This window comes from Ambystoma mexicanum, chromosome 11, assembly GCF_040938575.1.
Source record: "Ambystoma mexicanum isolate Mex_15411 chromosome 11, UKY_AmexF1_1, whole genome shotgun sequence".
Classification (NCBI taxonomy): Eukaryota; Metazoa; Chordata; class Amphibia; order Caudata; family Ambystomatidae; genus Ambystoma; species Ambystoma mexicanum.
The window spans coordinates 1,414,817,768-1,414,839,988 of NC_090934.1; positions in this window are offsets into that span (position 1 = coordinate 1,414,817,768).

The following is a 22,221-nucleotide window of genomic DNA, read 5'->3' on the forward strand; positions in this document are numbered from 1 at the left end:
ACACGCCTTTGGTATGTGGCCAAGGTTGATCTGAGTCGATGGGGGCCTCAATATTTCATCAGCCTCTGCCCCCGCCGTGACCCCACCTCTCTCTCTTTCCTCCTGTTGTAGTGGGGTTACATTCCCTGACCTGCAACAAGAATTCTGAAATATTAAGCAGCCGAGCAACAAATGCAGGATGCGTGGACATGTGCCTCCCCTCTCCCCTCAGCCCCATTTGGATGGCATTTTGCATTCGGGAGGCAGCACAACCCTTTCACACTTCGCATCAGTTTGATTGTAGCATTGATGTGATGTACAGACATTCATAGGACCAGATTGTCCAAGCCACGGTATGTCACAGCCATCAAAGCATGATGGGGTCCTGTACTTGTGTATTTGTGTTGCACACGTACACAAATTGAGTAGATCTTGTGAGTTAAGTGTGTCTCAGAAATAAACGCCGAGTCTCAAGGAAGTGCAAGGGTTTTTATTTCAATTGTCAGCACTAGGGCAGTCCTTATTTCTCTCATCTCCTGTGGGGATTCCCCCCTAGATCAGGCATCTGTAACCCCCCCGGTTAGTGCTGCTGACCGGTTACCCCGAATGCCTAATAGCTGGCTGCCACTCCTTGGTCTCACTATTCTCCCCTCTGGCCCGACGTACTCTGCAGGGCACACTCTGGAAGTTCTCATCTCTTCAGACCTCCCCCACTCTATCCCTCTCACCACTCCTCTCTCCTCGAGTGATCACTTTCTCCTTCCTCCTTTCCTCCCATCTCACCTCTCTACCCCTCAGGCAAAGCCAACTCTAGCACTGCCACCTACCTTCTCGGTTATCCGACCCATGAAGCGTGTGTTAGTTGAGGCTTTTGTCACCACTTTGTCACCCTCCACCTCCCCCCTTGGCTGAATCACACCCTGACACAGCCCTTTCCATGCTCCACTCTGCTATATCTGATACTCTCAATGTTCTTGCCCCTGTCATGAGGATCCGCTTGAAACCCAAAGCCAAGTGCAACTTTTGGTACGACTCAGACCTCGTCACCCTTAAGTGCAAGTGCAGGGTGGCTGACAGGAAATGGCACGTTTCCGGTACATCCTCTGACACACTGGCCTGCCGCTTGCTCCAAAGGCAATACGGCTCTCTGTCCGCACCAAGAAGAGAGCCTGCATCTCCGCGGCATCTAACAACTGGGCCGAACTCTTGAAAATCTGCAAGGAGCTGGCCAATCCTGCTGCAGTGTCTACCTCTCCTGTCCCCTCCCATGCCCTCTGCACGGCCTAGCTTCTCATTTCATCAAAAAAACGAAGGACATCCTGTCCTCTCTCTCTTCCTCTCCCCCTCCTCCCTGCTTTTCCGCTGGCCCTTCTTCAGCCACCTTTCCTCTCTCCTTCTATGTTTTTCCCCTGTTCTCCTCAGACGAGGTTTCTAGACAAGTCTGATCTATGAAAGTCTCGTCAAAACAAGTTCACCCTTGTTTCAATAAAACCATCAAGGACCACATTGACACCCTGGCTCCTATCCTGGCTGATTTCTGCAACCACTCCTTCACCACTGGAGTCTTCCCCTCCCCCTTGAAGCACTCCCTTGTGCACCCTCTTCTTAAGAAACCCTCTGCTGACCCTTCCTGCCTGGCTAACTATCGTCCAATCTCCATCACTCCTTTCCTGGGCAAACTCCTGAAAAAACTGGCCATCTCCCAGCTTAATATTCACACTGAATCTGTTGTTTGTCTCCAAGACCATCTGTCTGGCTTCAGAGCTGCCAGAAGCATGGAAGCTGCTCTCCTGAACATCCATGAAGACCTGATCTCCAACCTTGATTACAAGACCCTGTGTCCTCATATTAATTGATCTCTCTTCTGCCTTTGACATGGTCAACCATGCCATCCTGCTCAACCGTATCCGTGATAACCTGGGTATCACCGGTTAAGCCCTGGCTTGGCTGACCTCCTACTTCTCAGATCGACCCTCCAAGGTCCAACTTGGGTCCTTCCTCTCCTCTATCTCTACTTGTGGTGATAGCGGTCTAACCTCTCTCCCTGGCTGTTCAACCAATACCTGGCACTTCTTACCCATCACCTTGCCGCTCACTGCCCCAACTTTCAGTGTTATGTGGATGACACTCAACTCATTTTCAGGCTCCCTTCTGCCACCTCTTCTTCTCCTTCTCTCGTCTCTGTCTGTCTGCTATCCAGGAATGGTGCACCGCCAATGATCTCTGCCTTAATGCCAGTAAGACTGAGATTCTCCTCATAGGTACACCTGCTCCCTCCTTTCCTGTCACTCTCTGGCCGGCCTCTCTTGGCCCTCTTCCTGCTCCCACCTTTGAGGCTAAAAACCTTGGGGTAATTTTCGACTCCACACTTTCCTTCTCTCCTCAGATCTCTGACGTCTCAAAGAAGTCACACTACCAACTGCACCTCCTCAGAGGTATTCTTCAATTCTCTTTCCCCCAGAAGCTCTCTGTCTCCAGAGCTCTGGTTCTCTCTAAGCTGGCCTACTGCAAAAGCTTCTTTCTAAATCTGCCTGCCTCTACTCCCCGCCCTCTGCAACTCATCCAAAACAGGACTGCAAGACTTGTCCTTGGCCTCAAGCCCAGGGATCGTATCGCTCCAGGACTGAAATCTCTGCACTGGCTCCCAGTGGCAGCGAGGATTAAGCTCAAAACCCTCTGCATTGTCCACAAGGCCTTCTTGGGCGTGGGACTCAATCCCTTCAACTCTCTCCTCCTAAATATCTTCCTTCTCGAACTCTTCGCTCATCCACCTCTAACTCTCTCAGGGTCAGTCGCTTCTCCGAGCAGCGAGTTAGTGGTAGATTTCTTTCTTCGGCTGGGGCCTCCCTCTGGAACAGCCTCCCTGCCTCTTTGAAACTTGAGGAGAACTATCTCTGGTTCCGGAAGCACCTCAAGACATTCCTCTTTGCTTCTGCTTTCTCTCCTCCTCTCCCCTGCTGATCTCCTGACTGAATCTGAAACTGCACTGGTTACCTGGCTATGCTCTGATCGCGGGCCCAGGTCCTCTTCCTGCCAGTTGCCCACCTGTGCTGCCCACCGGGCAACCTTTGCACTCGAGGACTGTTTCTGTATCCCTACAGTCCCTTCTAGCACTTGACCCTTGATATCTGCACTTAACCTTTCACTTGCCACCAGCTGGCCGCACTTTTATTTATTGTCTTTATTTATTTGTCTGTTATCCTATGTACTGCACTGCCCCCTCCCCTTCCCCCTTGCACTTTTCCCCTTCCCCCCTCCCCTGCACTTGCGTGATCTCAATGTCACTTGGCCTAGTAGGATCGTTGTCTGTCTTTCCTCTGTTTCCCCTCCAATGCCTCGTCGCGCCTTAAAACACTTGTATATAGGCGCGTTATAAATACCATATCATATCATATCACTAATGTTGGTTGCTTATAGGCCAGCAAACTAATATCCCTCAGGGACTTTCCTTACACTAGCCCTCCTTAGGGTACTAAAGGAGGTAAGGAATAGTGCCGTGCCACTCATCTAAGCCTGCAGTATTTCTTGTCTTCAAGCTCCACCCTTTGATATCATCTCTCTTCCCACTCTCTTACTACTATTCCCACACTACTATGCCTCCTCCCTCTGAAACCAATCCTCCTCCCACTACTACCACTCCTTCCTCCACTGTTGCCACTCCTCCTCCCACTACTTCCACTCCTCCTCCCACTACTACCACTCCTCAACCCGCTACTACCACTCTCTCTCTTATTACTACCACTCTCTTCCTCCTATCACCACCCCTCACCACTAACACACCTCCCAACACTACCACCACTCCTCATCCCACTACAGACACTCCTCCACCTACTTCTGCCACTCCTTCTCCCACTACTACCTCTCCTTCTCCCACTACTACCTCTCCTCCTCCCATTACTACCACTCCTCCTTCACTACTACCACTCTGTTCCTCCTACCACCACCCCTCACCACGACCACACCTCCAACCACTACCACCACTCCTCATCCCACTACAGCCACTCCTCCATCTACTACTATCACTCCCCGTCCTATTTATACCACTACTACCACTCCTCCTCCCACTGCTCCCATTCTTCCTCCCACTGGTACCACTCCTCCTCCCACTACTACCACTCGTACTCCCACTAATACCACTTTTCCTCTTACTACTACAACTCTCTTCCTCCTACCACCACCCCTCACCACGTATGCACCTCCCACCACTACCACCACTCCTCATCCCACTACAGCCACTCCTCCATCTTCTTCTGCCACTCATCCTCCCACTACTACCACTCCTTCTCCCACTACTACCACTCCTCCTCCCACTACTATCACTTTTCCTCTTACTACTACCACTCTCTTCCTCCTACCACCACCCCTCACCACGACTGCACTTTCCAACACTACCACCACTCCTCATCCCACTACAGCCACACCTCCTTCTACTACTGCCACTCCTTCTCCCTCTACTGCTACTCCTTCTCCAACTACTACCATTTCTCCTCCCATTACTACCACTCCTCCTTCCACTACTACCACTCTTCCTTTTACTACTATCACTCTCTTCCTCATACCATCCCTCACCACGACTGCACCACCCACCACTACCACCACTCCTCTTCCCACTACTACCACTCCTCCTCCCACTACTACCACCCGCCTCCACTTCTACCACTATTCTCACTCCCACTACGACCACTCTTCTTCCCCCTATTACAACTCCTCCTCCCACTACTACCTCTATGACTACTACCACTACTAACACTCCTCCACCCACTGCTAGCACTGCTCCTCCCACAATCACTCAGACATTCTCCTTCCACTCTGTGCCAGTCTTCTAACACGCACCCTTTTGACTGTCCTTACTACATACACACTTGTGCCCACGCTCACACTGCAGTACCACTATCACTCCTTAACTGGCACCTCACCTGCTCCAACAATCTCCTCCATACGCTGCCACTCCATCCTTCCTCCTGCTGGTCTCTTGGTCACCCTCCACCTCTGACCTCAACCGTTACACCCACAACTTCCTGATTCCTGCCTTCCCTTAGACCCTCCACCACCTCCCCTCCCCCTGAGCCCCCCCCCCCCCACTGTTTCCTGATTAGTGTTCCGCCCCTGTCCAATCTTTATTGTTTTTCCTGTCCTGGCAAGTGTATGTGTGCAGAGAAACGTTCAAAAGGGGCTTACTGGTTGCACAGCTTTTTGCTGCCTAATAGCGAAACATAGACTTTTTTCTGGAATTGTTTGTGTTTTCAGGGCATGTCTTCCCGACGGTGTTGCTAAGTCTCTACCACCTTCCCTGGTGGTTTAGTGTCTCAGCCAAAATAGGAGGTCTCCCACTGGTGTATTTAAGAAGGACAGTGTTCTCTTAAGAACTACCAAGTGTGCTCACCCTTTTTGGCGCTCTTGCTCTCTTTCTATTGCACTGGTTAGCTCTGCGCGGGATCTTCCTGATGCGAAGGTCGCTTAGCAGCTTTGGAGGACCTTCAATGTGTGGGATTTAGTTTCCAATGTTTCTTTGGGCCTCATGCTCTGGGCACATTGGTCCTCCTCCAATTTGGGGTATCTGGAACAAGATGAAAAATACTGGAGAGTATCTGTTTTAAGAGGCATGGGTCTGCATGCCAGCTTTCTGGCACGAGCGGTGGGACAGGAATTGCACTGGCCAACGCATGGCAGAGCCTCCCAGAGAGTGAGCCAGGGAGCGGAGCTGCTCCTGGCTGGGGCCGTGGCAGGTGTCGGCCCACCAGGGGGCCAGACCATATGGTTCCAGGAACCATCAAGGGTCCAGATGGCATGCATGGGGCCGCCCAGGCCAAAGATGAACCGTCGAGCTCGGGCTGAGTGTGGGGGTGGCCCAGACCAGGCTAACGGACCATGTCTCCAGTTGGCCCTCCTCGTGGCCAGCAAGACATGCTCATTCCAAGAATTTCTCACGGGCTGCATATGTCAGGTGCAAACCGGGAAGTGGAGAGCAGAGAAGTGAAGTCCCGGGCTGGCCTCACCGACCAGCCCAGGCGAAGAGAAGGAGAGAGGAAGTCCTGGAATCCTCCATCGGGCAGCCTGGGTAAAAGAAAGCCGTGGAATGCCTACCGCAGCAGCCCAGGTGCTGACCAGAAGCCCGCCCCATGCGTCGCACACTGCATTGCAGAGGGGGCAGGCCGAGAACAGACCACGGTGCATGCTGTTAATTAGTAGCGGCATTCCCTTGTTGCCAGATGACGCTGCCTGAAGTAAAAACTCCACCCAGAACATTTTGAAAATGCAGTTACAGCGGTCAGAGCGGGTGTGCCCCCCAGCCAACAGGATCCACACAGAAGACTTAAAAGAGCCGCAGCAGGGATAGTGGGTGGGGCCACACCAACGAGGGCCACACCAACGAGGGCCACCCAGAAGAGAGAAACAAGGCAGCTGGAGTGGCAATGACAGTGTGCGGGGTCCCCACTCATGAACAGAGACACCCAGAAGATCCAGAAGAGCGCAGGTGGCACAGTGAGTGTGTGTAACACCATATGATGGACGGGCCACTTATCATTTAGCAGACAGGCTCCCAACATCACAACCAGCCCACAGCCAGCCCTACAGAGCCACCAGAGAAAGACCCATGAATGTACTTTAAAGGGAGTGACTGACTGACTGCAGGAGTCACCCCATTGTGACATAGGCTTCATTATAAGTTTGCTGGTCTGGCGGAAACAAGGGTGCCAGTAAGCTCACCGGCACCCTTGTTTCTGGATCGGCAAACTCCGAATCTGCCTGCCGTGGCCGCTGTCCCTGACATGTCTGACCCTGCCTTGTGCAGCAGCCATGGTAGGCAGACCGGTCACGCAAGCACCTGCACCATTAGCAACGGTGCTGGTGTTTCCATGTCACCACTCCCATAGGGTCCTATGGGACTCTATGGGAATGGGGACTTACATTTTACCAGCGCTTGACTTCCAAGCCGCCAGACTTGGAATCTCCCGGTGGCACCGGGAAGTCAGGTGCCGGTAAAGTATTACGAGTCCGGCAGCAACCCATTGGTAGCAACAGCAGGGTTACCGCCTGACTCGTAATGAGGCCCATAGTGTTTTATGTGTGTTAAATGTTGTATGCAATGTGTAGTTATCCAACAATATAATAAAAGGCCAGATGTATGTTTGTCCAATGCAGTCATAGCTTTGCCTGTTGTCACCGCTAGAGGGAGCTGTTGCCTTAGGATACATAGATACAATGCAAATTTACATAGCTTCGCCTGTTGTCACCGCTAGGGGGAGCTGTTGCCTTAAAATATGTAGTGGCCCTACTGTGTCAATGAAAATCTGCACTTCGGCCAGTTTACACAGCCTCTTACACATTATGTATATTTTTAATTACTGTTAAGTAGGTTAAACGTTAAGTAGGGGTTTTCAATGGGAATGTTATGTAGTTTTAATAGCCAACAAGGGATAGGGAATTGACCATTTGTAAGAGATGAAATAAGAAAATGGGGGTAGAGGGGCGGAACCCTGGCATGTGGTAGCGGGATAGTGTGGCAGCCTGCGCGAGGCCTCCTAGCGAGATGGGTCCACACACAGAGGCCATCTTCTGGCCTTGTACTCCATGTGGGTGATAACTGAGTTCAGCTAAGGGTCTGTTAGATCAGACTCACCCCAAGGGTCCCCGTGACCCCTCCAAGGAAGGGTGAGCTGATGTAGCAGGCTCCCATTTAGTTGGTGCTCACGCCAGGGGTATCGTAGGGAGATAAATAGGGGAACATTTTAAAGCTATACATGTTTTCTATAAATAAAGATCGGTCCCCATTGGGTTCCCTATACAATTCACCCGGGTGTCTGTGTTTAGTTAGTCATTTAAGAACTGCGGTTGTAGCTCATCTCCTGTTAAGAGAGATTTAATTTGGCATGTGAAACCCCTCCCAACCCAGCCGGCTTGGGGGGTGCAGCAGTGGTATCCATGGGGACTGTCTCTCATAGGCTAGGAATGAATGCTCCCTGGCTTGGGTTACGGCTGGAAAACAGGGGCTACACCTAGCTAGTAAGCAAGCAAGTGCTGTATAAAAAGAGAACAAGCTATGGTCTGGCACCATGTGCTATGTCAGCAGGCCATTGCACTTCCTGACACAGTGCTTGAAGTGGACCGGTATTGCCTAGTTCTCAGTATTTTCACCACTTGTATTTCAAAGGGGCAGCACTGGCACTTTACAGCATAGATGCAATTCTATCAGTGGTAGAGCACTGGCACTGTTCAGTAGGACAAGGGACCCCTCGGAAGTTGAGTACTTGGTATTCTTTCTGACACTCCCTGCCAAACTATAACTGCTGCTGTCGCACGCAGAGCCCCCGACACGCACCCCACTCACTGAATGGACAGACACAGCGTATTAACCCCATTAACATAAGAAAAGAAGCTAACTACCTACGCTTCTGCAAACTGGTGAAGACTCATCTCTTCAATTAAAACCTGCACATAGTTTCACTCAGACACATGCTTTAAGCACACAGATTTTGTCTCATTTACTCATGTTTGTTTCACGTGTCCATGTATCTGCGCCCCGAGACTTGCAAGTTGCCGGCGCATAAGAAATGAATAAAATAAAACAAAAAAATATCTAGATTATTCCAAGGGTAAGAGCAAATGAAGGATCTGTGTATTTCTGACGGTAAGTAGTGGCCAATTGGTGGCCCATAGCAAACACACAACGGGATGGTATTGATCTGTTCCCGGCGCGGTTATTGTTTCAGTCGTCTGCAAAGCTGGAGAACATCTACCTTCCTCAACCCTAAGGTCGCACTTGTCTCGCTCGGGCTTTCAGTGGTCAACTGTTCTTCCAGATCAGTCAAATCAGCTGGCACAGGATCCCCTGGATTTGTTTTCAGAATTAAACCCTGGCCTCCGTTCCGCTGAGCCCCAAACTACATCCATCATCCGCTGCTGACTTCGGAACTGCATCCTCCCCCTGGTGACGCTGCGTTGGTTTGAGAGATGACATGTTTCACCTCACACCACAGCCCATGTGGTCTTTTTATGGTTTTTATTCCTGGTAATGCTGCTTACTGCGTACACTTTCATTCTGTACTGGTCGGACATCTTCCGTGGGCTAAACCTTTGCAGAGTCGCTTCTCTGACATCTGTCAGATGGCTAGGATCGGTGCAGTGCACTCTGGGCCCGATTCTGATCGAGGCCCAGTGAGCGTCCTAAGTAGCATGCTTCGCTGCGTATTTTCCCGACACACAGGCACCACGCCTATTCTAAAGTGGGCCTGGCCGTCGTCACAGTGCATGAGAGTGCACTGCCCGCAATCCACCTGTTTCTGTAGCGAGCGGGCGGGCGGATTGTGAAATCTCGGCAGCACTTTCGTAAAATAACGAGGTCATCGCACGAAAGTTCTGTCGCGATCACTGCGTCACCTCTGCTTGACAAGCAATCACAGTACAGAGGTATTATGGAGACTTTGAAGATGGATTGTAAGTGCAGTCAGCTTCATTCGAGTGCATATTCACCATTAGAGCCATGTCTTACTCAGATCGGGGTGATTTATGGTAAATTACACACCGATTACTTCAAGTTACCTGACCGTGGCGTAATAATAAAGAATTGTCCACTACGGTATTGATTATTTTCGCAGGACTTTTTCCTGGCTCGTGTGTCTAGACTCAAAGTCAAAGCTCATGACATAAGTCAATGTTTTACAGACTTCTCAAGAGAAGTCTGTGAAACAAGGAACGCCGTGGCACTCCTCCATTACAGCGACACCAAAGTGATGCCGCACACATGCGTCACTTTTTGACATGATCTAAAGTGGAGGAGTGCCACAGGAATCGGCATGTAAAATGCCAGATACCGAAAGTGCTGGTTGCTAGGTTGGTTTTTCACCCATCCTAGCAACCGGCACATATATTCCGAAAGTGGCGTATTAATTATGACTTCGGAACAATGCACCACCTTCAGAATAGCTTGTAAGTACCGAAAGGGTTGCTAATGCTTTCTGTGACCTTTTCGGTACTTAACACCACTTTGAGAATCGGGCCCTCGGTTGTCCCACAGAGCACCAGCACAGCTTCCTTTGCAAATGCTCCAACCATGGTCAACTATGATGTTCACGAAGCCAGTGGTGGAAATGGGAACAATTTAAAGGGGGATACCTCAAGGGTATGGAGGGGTATGGTGGGGGTGGAGTTTAGAATTGGGGGCAGAGTTCCAAGCAGGCGGAACTGGCAGTTGAACTCTGCTCAAAGGAAATGTTCAAAATAATAGTTAAAAATTAGTGCACGTTCTTTCATGCTGCTTCTTTCCAAACTCCACACTGTACATCAATTTCACTTTAAATTACTTCCATGACAGTGGAGCACCCAAAATACTGTTGGTAATGCAGCGGTTTTTAGTACAGTAAGGGATCCATAGACACGCTCTACAGTAGAAGGTTACTATGGTAGCGCTACAGGTTGAGATACCGTTGCTGAGATATTATATATCAAAAACTCCTTGTTAATCGTATTTCTTTTTGCAATTCCTTATAAAAAAACAAGTGCTATAAAATATGTTTGGCCAGGGGATATGTTAGGCTGGTTGCTTGCTAATATTCTGGGTGTTGGTAGGGGTATTTCTGCTCTTTTAGTGAAAATCAAAGGTTGGCACCCATGTACCAACAGTTTGATTTCCTAATAACTGCTGTCAGCAGAACAGAAGCATTTATTTGTAATGAAGCAATTTGACAAGCCTACAACATCTTTATAAATATAACCTGCGATAAAACACAAAGGAAGGGGCACAAAATGTTCAGGCTATTTGTGTGATAGTCCGACAAAAAACTAGTGAATGCAAGTTTAAGCAGCATTTGTGAGTTTGGAAATGTCCTTTTTTGTTCTCCTATGAAAGTGCAAGATGCACATTTGGAAAACAACAGTGAGCCCAGCATGTAGAAAACCTACTTTTAACAGCGATGGCCATCATTTCAGATATAGTCATGGGCCATTGACTCCAGGGGTGTCCCGTTCAGGCCAGAAGAAAGAAAATGGGTTGAGCAAAGTGGACCTGCAAACGAGGGATTGGAAATCAGCATGGAGCAGATTGGATCACCGAGCCCCCAGTTTCCCTCTGCCAAGCCTTGTCAGAGCTGAGGCCGGCTGGGTCTGAGATCCTGGGAGACATCTGATGCTGGATCTCGGACCCGGCAAGAGCCGGCCAATTGACCAGCGCTGCCTAGAACATACATATTCCAGGTTTTCGGGGCTCAGGAGAGAGCAGGATGGGTTCTACTCCTCTCTCCTAAGCACGAGATGACTAGAATGGCTTGTGCATCTTTCGACTGGGTAAGGGTACTGAAAGATTGGGTGAATTACATGCTTGTGGTGGCCGTAGAGTTGGATGTCTTCCATTATCCTTTCAGGAGCTAATCTCAAGAGATTTCAATTGTGCCCACTTGAGCAGGCCTGAGAGAAAATGGTGGGTCAAGTTGGGGCACATGGACAGAGCATGTCAAGAGCTAGGGCAACATGGCCTGTCAGATAGCACAGCGAGTAGAGCGCTCACCTTGACATCCGTGCAGACTCAAATCCCCCCAGGACCAAACTCAACCTTTCATCCTTCCGAGGTCGATAAATGAGCACCACACACTGTGGGTAATAAAAGCAGCGCTCAGATGCCTGAGGGTTTTTAGCACTATATAAATGTTAACTTAATTAATTAAAATGGCAAGACACAGAGAGGAGCTCAGGGCACATGGACTGACAGTGGCCGGGATTTTAAGGGACATGGAGAGGTGTCACCTAGACAAGAAAACAGAAGCTTGGGCCACACAGACGACAGGGGTCAAGACCTAAAAAAAAGGTAGGGAGACTCATTAACACATACCAATTGAATGTGGCGTCACCAGAAATTAGCATATCATGGTGCCCTCTGAAAAAAATCCTGTGACTCCAGAAGAAAGGTGGGGAAGGTGGTCTCCATCCACCCGCGTGTACTCTCGACTTGAGCCCTGACAATACCCAGTAATTCAGTATCCTGGTCCCTCAGTCTCTCATCGCTCATAGCCACTAATTCACAACTTTCTAGAGACGAGGCAACATGGCGTGTCCGCTGAATTTAAAGAAACCAACATATCCTAGTTCCTCCTATTCGTGCTCTGAGGCAGAGTAACAACCATTTGCAAAGAGCGCTATAGAACATGAACAAAAAAGATGTGGGCGCTCGTCCTGTGTGCATATCTCCAAGGCATCTAGGAGTTTTCTGCACCTGCGTGAGCAAATAATGACTTGGACGTAGAGAAGCGTGTGTTCCTGTCTGAAGCTTCTTTCGGGCGGCGTGGTGGGGAAGGGGAATGCGGGCCAGGGATGCGGGTGAAGTGATCTATTTGATCTGACCACAAAAGTGATGGGTGGAAGGTTTCGAATGAATCTAAACCACTGGCAATTGCTCTGGGCAACCTTCCACACCACCGTTTTTTAGCCCGTCTGCGCCATTGCAAAAGGGGACCAGCCATGGGCAAATCAGTCACCAGCTGCCGCCACCGAAGGCCATGTCCATGCTGTTACTGGCATGGACATTTTCGTCAGCGCAGTTACGGGCAGCGACGTGATCACATAGATTCTGTTAATAATCTTGCACGTAATTATCTGTTATGCATCTTAAAATTACTCTATCTATGACTTTACGCTGTAGCGGATGGAGATACAAAATTATTTTCTGCAGACAATTTAATGGATTATTCAATTGCTGTGGATTTTATTTTTGTATATTGCTTTTTTTAGACACACCCACTCCAAAAGGATGTGTCAATGCCCCTTCTTCCAAGCTCAACAATGACATTTGTAGAGAAATATATGTATTCTGAGAATGTGTTTGCAGAAACGACGAGATCCTTCAAATTCTACAACAAGTTTGCGATCAGTAGAAGGGTAAATTTACAAGGGCGTTCCTTTTAAAAAAAATGTAATCCGATTTGAAATGATTAACTCCTTTTAAAACGTTCAAGATAACGTCTTTACTTTGACCCAATGCAGGTGTTGGAGACATCATCGCATGGAAGTCCGGATGCGCCAGTGCTTCTGCCCTCCAGGCAACACACACGGCTTCGCAAACAAGCCTAAAAGCTCTTAATGTTTGGAGGAGTGGATGGTTATGTTATGTTAATGGGAATTTGTACAGCGCCTTTCACCCTGGTATGGTCTCAATGCGTTGTAGGTTGAACGCCCTCGGGGCCCGGGGACCGGATCAGTGGAGATAGTCAGAGCAGTAAAATAGTGCGTGTGTGCACTCTGTATGTGCGGAGCTAGACCAAATTGAGCTTGTGCTCATTGAAGGGGGCTCCACCTTTCATCACAGGGAGAGGGCTTACTTACTGGAAGACGAGCGCCATATTTCTCTGCCTCCAGCTCGTCCTTCTCCACCACTAGACGGTGAATCTGTGTTTAGGCTTACCTTGCCCTGATGTAAGGGATGATGGCCGCGCAGAGGCAGCAGTATGCAGTCTCCAGGGGACCAGGAGCCTTGTTTTCGGCTCAGTGGTCACCCAGCATTCCTGCGGCATTTGGCCTTCGCAGGAGAGAAACGCAGGAGCCAATGGAAGAGGGTAAGCCGGCAGGACACTCGCAGTGACCGTACACAGCTATTAGTTTGCCCTGCAAGTAAAGAACTAAGTCTATCCCTCCAGAGGAAACACCAAACTCCAAACTTGAGCACCTTCAATAAGCTCCCTAACACTCAGTGCCTTAAGTGGGATAAGAAATCAAGGGAGGTGGGGGGGGGGGGTGGTCAAGCGCCGTGATGGACATTTTTACGGGTGGGGCCTAAAAAAGACCTGACACACCCTCACAGCCTTTATTAGAGGTGGGACCTATGTAATTAAGAGTGACCCAACAGATCCAACTGAGTTTTCATACATGCACATTTAAAATATATAAAACATAATATAAAAGTGCTTAAAAATATTGATCAATAAATATATTCATGTATAAAACTGAACTTGAAATCCAAATATGTCACTGCACCATGCAATTCTATACATCATTTGCAAGAAATCTGTTATTCTTATGTACTAATTAACATAATTTAATGACAATACTTTACTATAATGTGTTGCAATAATCAAATGTGTTTGAAGGTAACCTAATTTAAAATGCATTTGTCTGATGTTGTCATGATAAACATGACTGATGAAGTCATATACTGGTGAAGAGCAGGATTGTCACTGAGCTTTGTATTTACATTACTGCAAGATAAAGATCTGACCAGGAATGTCAGTTCAGAGAGCCCTGGCTCAAGAGCAATATTTGGAGACTGCCAGGGCTGAGCCGTGGCTGGCCCCATCCCACTTAAAGCCCTGCTAACACTGACATCGCCAACATCTCGCAGGCTTCAAAGCAACTACATATGAGGCTGATAGCCGCTAATACTACACTGTCAAAGTCCTCTCCTGAGCTGCTCTCCCTCCACTCCATCAGATAGTCAATGCTACCTCAACCAATGCCACTTTAAGAAAGCATCTAAGGCCGGGGAAACCCTACTCTTTTTGAAAAAAGAAAAAAATAATCAACCACACCCAGATTAACTTGCCAACTACAGACCAGTAACACGCATTTGTAGGAACAATTATTAATGAAGCTATCACCAACCAATTACCTTACCAAATCAACAGTAATGATCTGCTTCCTGTCTTCCAGCTGGGATGGTGCTGCTCATGTCTAATGAAACCCCTTTCTCCTGATCCAACTTTCTATCACTGGCCTTTGGTGTTATGAAATTCCATGCACCGCTGGATGTCCTTGTGTCAAACATGGAGTTCAGTGGCGCAGTTCTGCGGCGGTTCCTCTACAACCCCTGGCGACTCCTACAGAATGTCGATTCGAGAGCTCTGCACCTTCCAGAGACATGCAGAGTCCCCAGGCGAGCCACTCCTTTGCCAGGCATCTTCAGACACTTCATAAAGTCCCTCTGGGGATTTCTGGTCAGTCATGGACTCAGAATCCAGGATGACGTCGATGACACCCAACTATACGGGAAAGAGAGAGGCCGATCCACAGCGTTAACTGACGCATGGAATGCCTTGCGGCCATCAAGGCTCTGATGGATCTCAACTGAACCACAGCAGATATCCCACTGATCACGAAGTGACACCAAGCAAGCTCCAATCCAAGGCTGGCCCTCACGGTGGTACCTAGAAGCATTACACGGGCAAAGCAATCGCAGCGTGACGGACATGGAGACAAAAGTTACAGACCACACAACTCGAGAGGCACACCACTGCTCAAGAATGGTGAAGTAGACGTAAAACCTAACATTTAGAAAAGTACGTATCGAACACATTTGTTTTCTTCCAGAACGAGTGATCGAAGTGAGCGGGAGCAGTCGGGAGCAGTGTTCCACTACTTTAATTTTTTTCTGTTGACCATTTCTCTACTTTTTATGACCATATTCAGAATTCTATATAGAGGATGTGCCCGTTCATGTCCCTGTGCAGGCGTAAACTTGTAATAGGAGCCTTAGTTACTAATCACTTAGACGATTATAATGCCCCGGCCGCAACACCTTGTCACATGTTGCACTATGCTTTTGCTTACCCCCTCTGCTGCCGAGACCACAGAGCACTACTTTTTTCGGGACACTTCTATCACCTTCCAGAACATGTCCGATTTTAACTTGTGAACAGTAAGTTGGCTCCTCAAAATGATCAGTCTTCTCCGGGGGTTTAATAGCCAACAACAGCCTTTTCAGTGAAGTTCGCAAGATGCGTTGCTTTATTTTAGCTTCTTCTTGATGTTCTCCGTTAGTCCGCCTTTAACTGCGACTTTGAGACATAAGTAAACAAGCTGTGGATAGTAAAGGTTTATAGCATTCTAATCATTAGTTGATAACATCTTTTTCATTAGGTGTGAAGCGTGTGTCTATTTTAGTCGGTGCTGGAGGGCTCTGCATGGGTATATAGGAGGCTCCATATGTGAGATGCTTCTGTGAACACATATTGCAGCCAATGCCAGAAGGCAATATATGACACGCTTTTTTAACATCCTCTCTGTCTGGGGGGTGCCAGCAGCATCGTCCTGAACTAATGATACAGGTTCCAGAGGATATACAATGCAGGATCAGGGTCGTTGCAGAGGTTGTCTGTCATATGCACGTTTTTCCACCAGCCTTCGTGTCTCCCAGTGGTTGAGTCTGTCGAAGTAAAGGTGTTTCTCATGATCACGGGGTCAATCGTCACTTCCACCAACTTCTAACGTCCAGGTTTTGGCCTTGCATCCAGTCTCTCTGTCTGAGATCTGCTTCCAGATGTTGGCCTTGCATCCAGTCTCTCTGTCCGAGATCTGCTTCCAGGTTATGGCCTTGAATCTAGTCTCCCTGTCTGAGATCAGCTTCCAGGTTTTGGCATTGCATCCAGTCTCTCTGTCTGAGATCCGCTTCCAGGTGTTGGCCTTGCATCGAGTCTCTCTGTATGAGATCTGCTTCCAGGTTTTGGCCTTGCATCCAGTCTCTCTGTCTGAGATCCGCTTCCAGGTTTTGGCATTGCATCCAGTCTCTGTCTGAGATCCGCTTCCAGGTTTTGGCCCTGCATCCAGTCTCTCTGTCTGAGATCCGCTTCCAAGTTTTGGCCTTGCATCCAGTCTCTCTCGGTTTTGGCATTGCATCCAGTCTCTCTGTCTGAGATCCGCTTCCTGGTTTTGGCATTGCATCCAGTCTCTCTGTCTGAGATCCGCTTCCAGGTTTTGGCCCTGCATCCAGTCTCTCTGTCTGAGATCCGCTTCCAAGTTTTGGCCTTGCATCCAGTCTCTCTGTCTGAGATCCGCTTCCAGGTTTTGGCCTTGCATCCAGTCTCTCCGTCTGAGATCCGCTTCCAGGTTTTGGCCTTGCATCCAGTCTCTCTGTCTGAGATCCATTTCCAGGTGTTGGTCTTGCATCCAGTCTCTCTGTCTGAGATCCGCTTCCAGGTTTTGGCCTTGCATCCAGTCTCTCCGTCTGAGATCCAATTCCGGGGGTTGGCCTTGCATCCAGTCTCTCCGTCTGAGATCCGCTTCCAGGTTTTGGCCTTGCATCCAGTCTCTCTGTCTGAGATCCGCTTCCAGGTTTTGGCCTTGCATCCAGTCTCTCCGTCTGAGATCCATTTCCAGGTGTTGGTCTTGCACCCAGTCTCTCTGTCTGAGATCCGCTTCCACGTTTTGGCCTTGCATCCAGTCTCTCTGCTGGAGATCCGCTTCCAGGTTTTGGCCTTGCATACAGTCTCTCTTTCTGAGATCTGCTTCCAGGTTTTGGCTTTGCAACCAGTCTCTCTGTCTGAGATCCGCTTCCAGGTGTTGGCCTTGCATCCAGTCCCTCTGTCTGAGATCCGCTTCCAGGTTTTGGCCTTGCATCTAGTCTCTCCGTCTGAGATCCGCTTCCAGGTGTTGGCCTTGCATCCAGTCTCTCTGTCTGAGATACCCTTCCAGGTGTTGGCCTTGCATGCAGTCTCTCTGCATAATTGCCAACCCTACAGATTTAGGCAGCAGGCTACTGCTTTTTAGGTAGCCTTGCCGCCTACAGATTTGGGTGACAGATCTTACTGCTTTTTACAGTGGCAGGTAATTTATGTGACACTAAGGCAGGCTCCAGGACAAAGCATGCAGCACACTAATTAGTATGTCTGTAGAGTGGGCTGGTAGGTGATTACTTTGGCTGCACTCAGACCAATCCACTGACCTGACAGCTACGTGACTCTGTACTGCACTCTTGCCGATACAACCCTTAGATGAACCACGAGTGAAGGCAAGTGGCAGAGCGTAACACCATCACACCATCACACAGCATCTGCCTATCAGACTGAGGGGGTTATCAGTCAACATGTCATTCAGTGTTCAACCTCCATTGCAAGAATATTTATGTACTGCCCGGGTTGCTGCTACAGAGCAGTGGCAAATGTTGCCTACCAGCTCTGTGTGATTACATCCAGTCTCTCCGTCTGATATCCGCTTCCAGGTGTTGGCCTTGCATCCAGTCTCTCTGTCTGAGATCCGCTTCCAGGTTTTGGCCTTTCATCCAGTTTCTCTGTCTGAGATCCGCTTCCAGGTTTTGGCCTTGCATCCAGTCTCTCTTTCTGAGATCCGCTTCCAGGTTTTGGCTTTGCACCCAGTCTCTCCATCTGAGATCCACTTCCAGGAGTTGGCCTTGCATCCGGTCTCTCTGTCTGAGATTTGCTTCCAGGTGTTGGCCTTGCATCCAGTCTCTCTGTCTGAGATCCGCTTCCAGGTTTTGGCCTTGCATCCAATCTCTCTGTCTGAGATCCGCTTCCAGGTTTTGGCTTTGCACCCAGTCTCTCCATCTGAGATCCACTTCCAGGAGTTGGCCTTGCATCCAGTCTCTCTGTCTGAGATTTGCTTCCAGGTGTTGGCCTTGCATCCAGTCTCTCTGTCTGAGATCCGCTTCCAGGTTTTGGCCTTGCATCCAATCTCTCTGTCTGAGATCTACTTCCAGGTTTTGGCCTTACATCCAGTCCCTCTGTCTGAGATCCGATTCCAGGTTTTGGCCTTGCATCCAGTCTCTCTTTCTGAGATCCGCTTCCAGGTTTTGGCCTTGCAACCAGTCTCTCCATCTGAGATCCACTTCCAGGTGTTGGCCTTGCATCCAGTCTCTCTGTCTGAGATCCGCTTCCAGGTTTTGGCCTTGCATCCAGTCTCTCTGTCTGAGATCTGCTTCCAGGTTTTTGCCTTGCATCCAGTCTCTCTTTCTGAGATCCGCTTCCAGGTTTTGGCTTTGCACCCAGTATCTCCATCTGAGATCCACTTCCAGGTGTTGGCCTTGCATCCAGTCTCTTTGTCTGAGTTCTGCTTCCAGGTGTTGGACTTGCTTCCAGTCTCACTGTCTGAGATCCGCTTCCAGATTTTGGTATTGCACCCAGTCTCTCTGTCTGAGATCCGCTTCCAGGTTTTGGCCTTGCATTCAGTCTCTCTGTCTGAGATCTGCTTCCAGGTTTTTGCCTTGTATCCAGTCTCTCTTTCTGAGATCTGCTTCCAGGTTTTGGCTTTGCACCCAGTCTCTCCATCTGAGATCCACTTCCAGGTGTTGGCCTTGCATCCAGTCTCTCTGTCTGAGATAACCTTCCAGGTTTTGGCCTTGCATGCAGTCTCTCTTTCTGAGATCCGCTTCCAGGTTTTGGCTTTGCACCCAGTCTCTCCTTCCTGGTTTTGGCCTTGCATGCAGTCTCTCTGTCTGAGATATGCTTCAACGTTTTGGCCTGGCATCCGGTCTCTCTGTCTGAGATCCGCTTCCAGGTGTTGGCCTTGCATCCAGTCTCTCTGTCTGAGATCCGCTTCCAGGTTTTGGCCTTGCATCCAGTCTCTCTTTCTGAGATCCGCTTCCAGGTTTTGGCCTTGCAACCAGTCTCTCCATCTGAGATCCACTTCCAGGTGTTGGCCTTGCATCCAGTCTCTCTGTCTGAGATCCGCTTCCAGGTTTTGGCCTTGCATCCAGTCTCTCTGTCTGAGATCTGCTTCCAGGTTTTTGCCTTGCATCCAGTCTCTCTGTCTGAGATCCGCTTCCAGGTGTTGGCCTTGCATCGAGTCTCTCTGTATGAGATCTGCTTCCAGGTTTTGGCCTTGCATCCAGTCTCTCTGTCTGAGATCCGCTTCCAGGTTTTGGCCTTGCATCCAATCTCTCTATCTGAGATCTGCTTCCAGGTTTTGGCCTTACATCCAGTCTCTCTGTCTGAGATCTGCTTCCAGGTGTTGGCCTTGCATCCAGTCTCTCTGTCCGAGATCTGCTTCCAGGTTATGGCCTTGAATCTAGTCTCTCTGTCTGAGATCCGCTTCCAGGTTTTGGCCCTGCATCCAGTCTCTCTGTCTGAGATCCGCTTCCAGGTTTTGGCCTTGCATCCAGTCTCTGTGTCTGAGATCAGCTTCCAGGTTTTGGCATTGCATCCAGTCTCTCTGTCTGAGATCCGCTTCCAGGTGTTGGCCTTGCATCGAGTCTCTCTGTATGAGATCTGCTTCCAGGTTTTGGCCTTGCATCCAGTCTCTCTGTCTGAGATCCGCTTCCAGGTTTTGGCATTGCATCCAGTCTCTGTCTGAGATCCGCTTCCAGGTTTTGGCCCTGCATCCAGTCTCTCTGTCTGAGATCCGCTTCCAAGTTTTGGCCTTGCATCCAGTCTCTCTCGGTTTTGGCATTGCATCCAGTCTCTCTGTCTGAGATCCGATTCCTGGTTTTGGCATTGCATCCAGTCTCTCTGTCTGAGATCCGCTTCCAGGTTTTGGCCCTGCATCCAGTCTCTCTGTCTGAGATCCGCTTCCAGGTTTTGGCCTTGCATCCAGTCTCTCTGTCTGAGATCCGCTTCCAGGTTTTGGCCTTGCATCCAGTCTCTCCGTCTGAGATCCGCTTCCAGGTTTTGGCCTTGCATCCAGTCTCTCTGTCTGAGATCCATTTCCAGGTGTTGGTCTTGCATCCAGTCTCTCTGTCTGAGATCCGCTTCCAGGTTTTGGCCTTGCATCCAGTCTCTCCGTCTGAGATCCAATTCCGGGGGTTGGCCTTGCATCCAGTCTCTCCGTCTGAGATCCGCTTCCAGGTTTTGGCCTTGCATCCAGTCTCTCTGTCTGAGATCCGCTTCCAGGTTTTGGCCTTGCATCCAGTCTCTCCGTCTGAGATCCATTTCCAGGTGTTGGTCTTGCACCCAGTCTCTCTGTCTGAGATCCGCTTCCACGTTTTGGCCTTGCATCCAGTCTCTCTGCTGGAGATCCGCTTCCAGGTTTTGGCCTTGCATACAGTCTCTCTTTCTGAGATCTGCTTCCAGGTTTTGGCTTTGCAACCAGTCTCTCTGTCTGAGATCCGCTTCCAGGTGTTGGCCTTGCATCCAGTCCCTCTGTCTGAGATCCGCTTCCAGGTTTTGGCCTTGCATCTAGTCTCTCCGTCTGAGATCCGCTTCCAGGTGTTGGCCTTGCATCCAGTCTCTCTGTCTGAGATACCCTTCCAGGTGTTGGCCTTGCATGCAGTCTCTCTGCATAATTGCCAACCCTACAGATTTAGGCAGCAGGCTACTGCTTTTTAGGTAGCCTTGCCGCCTACAGATTTGGGTGACAGATCCTACTGCTTTTTACAGTGGCAGGTAATTTATGTGACACTAAGGCAGGCTCCAGGACAAAGCATGCAGCACACTAATTAGTATGTCTGTAGAGTGGGCTGGTAGGTGATTACTTTGGCTGCACTCAGACCAATCCACTGACCTGACAGCTACGTGACTCTGTACTGCACTCTTGCCGATACAACCCTTAGATGAACCACGAGTGAAGGCAAGTGGCAGAGCGTAACACCATCACACCATCACACAGCATCTGCCTATCAGACTGAGGGGGTTATCAGTCAACATGTCATTCAGTGTTCAACCTCCATTGCAAGAATATTTATGTACTGCCCGGGTTGCTGCTACAGAGCAGTGGCAAATGTTGCCTACCAGCTCTGTGTGATTACATCCAGTCTCTCCGTCTGATATCCGCTTCCAGGTGTTGGCCTTGCATCCAGTCTCTCTGTCTGAGATCCGCTTCCAGGTTTTGGCCTTTCATCCAGTTTCTCTGTCTGAGATCCGCTTCCAGGTTTTGGCCTTGCATCCAGTCTCTCTTTCTGAGATCCGCTTCCAGGTTTTGGCTTTGCACCCAGTCTCTCCATCTGAGATCCACTTCCAGGAGTTGGCCTTGCATCCAGTCTCTCTGTCTGAGATTTGCTTCCAGGTGTTGGCCTTGCATCCAGTCTCTCTGTCTGAGATCCGCTTCCAGGTTTTGGCCTTGCATCCAATCTCTCTGTCTGAGATCTGCTTCCAGGTTTTGGCCTTACATCCAGTCCCTCTGTCTGAGATCCGATTCCAGGTTTTGGCCTTGCATCCAGTCTCTCTTTCTGAGATCCGCTTCCAGGTTTTGGCCTTGCAACCAGTCTCTCCATCTGAGATCCACTTCCAGGTGTTGGCCTTGCATCCAGTCTCTCTGTCTGAGATCCGCTTCCAGGTTTTGGCCTTGCATCCAGTCTCTCTGTCTGAGATCTGCTTCCAGGTTTTTGCCTTGCATCCAGTCTCTCTTTCTGAGATCCGCTTCCAGGTTTTGGCTTTGCACCCAGTATCTCCATCTGAGATCCACTTCCAGGTGTTGGCCTTGCATCCAGTCTCTTTGTCTGAGTTCTGCTTCCAGGTGTTGGCCTTGCTTCCAGTCTCACTGTCTGAGATCCGCTTCCAGATTTTGGCATTGCACCCAGTCTCTCTGTCTGAGATCCGCTTCCAGGTTTTGGCCTTGCATTCAGTCTCTCTGTCTGAGATCTGCTTCCAGGTTTTTGCCTTG